A 3,825-nucleotide genomic window follows, 5' to 3' on the forward strand; every position below is an offset into this window, starting at 1 on the left:
GCCACGCCCCTCGGGCCCGCCCACCCGTCCGCGCGGAGGCGGCCCTTGGGGCGGAGCGGTCATTCCCAGCCCTAAGACTGGAGGCTCGACCAATACGCGACCGGTTCCCCCAAAGGAGCCCACCCCTCGTGCCGTTCTGGCCTATGGGAGGCCGGATCTTCTTCGGCCGTCATTCCCTCGCGGTCCGCGCTCGCGGTTCAGGTTTGTCTGTTTCGGGCGAGCGGGGTCCTGCGAGAGCGTGTTGTCCCGGAGCTGTGCGGAAGGGCGCTCTCTTCTAGCGTGTAGATCGCACCCTGAGTCATGCATTCATTCGTTCATTTTGCGCAGGGCACGCGATCGCGTTCGAGGAGCGCCGCCACGGGGGAGGCGGTCCCACGGCCTTTGTGCATGTTCGCATCCGCATTCTCATCTAAACACGCAGGCGTGTGACCGAGGCGCGAACTGGTGCCACCCGGCACAAGCGCAGGAGGGGAAGGTCTCCAGGCCGAGGGGTTGGGGAAACTTCAGGGGTGAGGTGGGACTTAAGCAGTCCCGTAAAGGGTGGGTGGGGTGTGGGTAAGTGAGCCGGGAGCCGCTTAGGGGCTCTATGAGCAGCCAGGTCTGATGGGAAATCCGTGATGGAGTCCAAGGGGAAGAGGGAGCCAGCCTGTGGAAGGCTGTGATGCTTGTCCTTTTCCACCATCACCCCCGCCAGCAGTGAGACCTAGGAGTCTAATGACGCAGCTCTTAAGCGTTTACTGCCCAGCGGAATCCTGGGGCATAGAGGAACTACCACCAGGCTGGGGTGGGGAAGGGGGTCACACTGTAACCTGTGTTAGACCCGTTCCTCCTTTCTGATCCTTTTGCTCAGCAGCACTTTCGGCAATCTGGGTTACATCGAATGCCTCACTAGTTTATAAAAACAGGTCTGTAAAGGTCTGAACCCCAGCTGTGGATAGCCTACAAATTCCTTCTCCTGGAGCTCCTGGGCCGCACCAGTTTAGGACATAAAGACGGGTTTTCCTGAACCTGTCCTGATGGCTACAGGTTTTGTCTAAACCAGAAATCACAAACTTTTGACAGCAAAAGCAGAAACTAGCTCACAGATGGCTTTGTTTGGGCAGCACATTGATTTTATTTGCTTTTGTCTTTTAAGAAAAATTAAGTCCCATGAACACCACTTGTGTATTAATTAACAGCCAGCCTCTTCACACATTTGTTACCTGCCTGATATCAGAAGGCATTTGCATATGTGACCCTTGGTCTTCTCTGAGTACCCCAAAGACCTCTGGGAGAGTCACCTAGCCCCAGCGGCTGAGACTTGGGTCTTTTCCAGGTAAGACACCCAGCTGGACAGAGAACCGGGCCAAGTCCAAATAGGCAACCAGGTCAAATGGAGAAACAGGACACCAAATCAAAATGAAGGGAACTTGAGAAAAAGAAAAAAAAAAAAAACAAGGCCAAATAAATAAGGTCTCAAAAAGACAAGGAAGTTATGGGTGGTGGAATTTGAGATAAACAGACTATGAACAGAAAAGTAATTCTGAGTTTAGCAAAAGACCAGTATAGTCCACCCACTGCGTGTCAGGTCCCAGGTTAAATCCCCCCCACCTGCAGCAAGCCCATCCTTATCTCAACCAGTCCTGCACTACCCCTCCTTGGAACTCTGCACTGCTTGGTGTGTACCTTTTCCATGGCCTTTCTGCTCCATATGGTTTCCTCGTCAATACGGGGATAGGATGGATGACTCCCAAGGTTCTTTTCAGCTGTGACATTCTGTAATTTTCTGTTGAGCATCTTTTGTTTCTGCCTGAAAGTAATCTTTCCTTTGAGGAACTGCCTGAAATCCCCTGAAAGTTAGGGGAAAAATGGACCATCACCTACAGACGTGGGCTTGGGGGCAGATAAAATAATTCATGAGACGGAGCTGTCCTCTTTTGAGGAGGGGATGAGTGCATTTTTTGTTGTTGTAGGAGAGATGGTTGCATTGGACAGACTAAAGCATACACTATCATGGAGATCCTGTTGGCTACGCAGCATCTGAATATCCTTCTAATTTGCAGGAGCCTCCCCTACTCTCAGTCTTGGAAGGAGTCTGGGCCTTTCCTCCCACACTAGAAGCCAATGGGTCTAGTAGAAGCTGCACTAGAAACCAGAACTCTCCTTGCCTACTGGTAGCTGGAACACGGGCACATGACCTGGAGTAGAACAAGTCAGTGGTCCCACCAAAATTGAATCTTGAGTGAATAATATCACAAGAATTGAAAAACAATTCATGGTGGCAAAGTTCGCACATGTACCCTAACCAGAGTGTTGGAGTAGAATGGCTAGGCTCTCTGCCCTCAGGTCCACATCTGTATGTGATGGTCCATTCTTCCCCCAATTTTCATCATCATCCCATCTCAGTGTTGTAGTATGTAGACTACAATTAGAAGTAGCCATCACCGGGGGTGCCTGGGTGACTTAGTCAGTTAAGCGACCGCCTTTAGCTCAGGTCATGATCCCGGGGTTCTGGGATCGAGCCCCACATTGGGCTCCCTGCCCAGCGGGGAGCCTGCTTCTCCCTCTCCCTCTGCTTCTCCCCCTGCTTGTGCTCTCTCTCTCTCTCAAATAAATAAATATTTTTTAAAAAAAGTAACCATCACTCATATTCTTTAAATACAAAATGAAGGGAGATGAAAGGAAAGGACCATAGCTAAAGATCTACACTTATACATGACACAACAAGAAAAGAAACACCAGGAGAGACTACAATCCTCATTTTTGCAACTGGTCATGAAGCTTTATTGACATTTATGATTTCCCTTCTCCACTACCCATTCCAGGTTCCCCTTACCTTCAAGCTGGCCAGAATTCTTTACCCACTGGGGTGAACCAAATCTTCATGCTTGAGGAGTCTGCTTTGGTGGGACTGCTTACATGTGATATAGTACCTTTCCATTAACTTGTGTCTCTGGCATGGTAGTGATGAGGTGCCCTAGGAGACCTCCTGGGCTTCCAGTCATACTCCTCCTGCCATTCCCTCCAGTCTATCCCGTTGCTGGTCAGGACCAGTCACCAGCCAACATGATAGCCTCCAGCGGCATGAGAGGACCATATCAATCTCAGTTTCCAGTCAAGTGGAACTGTTAGAGGCTCTGCTGTGAGTACTGCACATAAGTATCTAAACAAACTGATGTGAGGAAAGGGAAGCATACATTTTGGAGGAGAATCATTAGGTATACTTTGAGAGGTGCCACACCTACTTTCACCAGCTGGTTCCCTGACATCTGCCTCCTGTGGAGGAAACTGAAGCGGCCCTTGGCTCAGAGTGTGCACTTCACCCAGAAGGACAATATGCAAATTCTCAGAGCACTGTCTCCCAGCTAGCACTTCAACTATTGTTTTTAATTACGTTTTTTATGTTATTAAATACATACACTTACTCTTTTTTTCAAATCATGTAGTACTATAAGACTCATAAGACAAAGGAGGCTACTGCCCTTAATCTCCTTTATTAGAGGCTTTCATTTTCAAATCTTTAACTTTCTCTTCTGTTATTTCCATATTTTTTAAGTAATGTACTTGTACATTATTTTTTAATTTATGAATATGAGACCTGATCTGCTGACTTTTTATTGTGTTGGATGAGAACTTAGCCCTATTTTGGCTCCTTTCTTATTTTCTTTCATCCACCTTATATTTGCTATATCACAATTTTCATAACTTAAGTCAGTAGACAGTTTTTATATCATTATGACCTGGTAAATATTGTTTACTGATGAGTTCTATACAATGGTATGTTTCCTTTCACTTACAGCTTTTTGTTTTTCCTGGGGTTAATGATTTTTTTTTTAAGATTTTATT

The sequence above is a fragment of the Mirounga leonina genome, unplaced genomic scaffold, assembly GCF_011800145.1.
Source record: "Mirounga leonina isolate KUSES-001 unplaced genomic scaffold, KU_Mleo_1.0 Mir_125, whole genome shotgun sequence".
In the NCBI taxonomy this organism is placed as follows: domain Eukaryota; kingdom Metazoa; phylum Chordata; class Mammalia; order Carnivora; family Phocidae; genus Mirounga; species Mirounga leonina.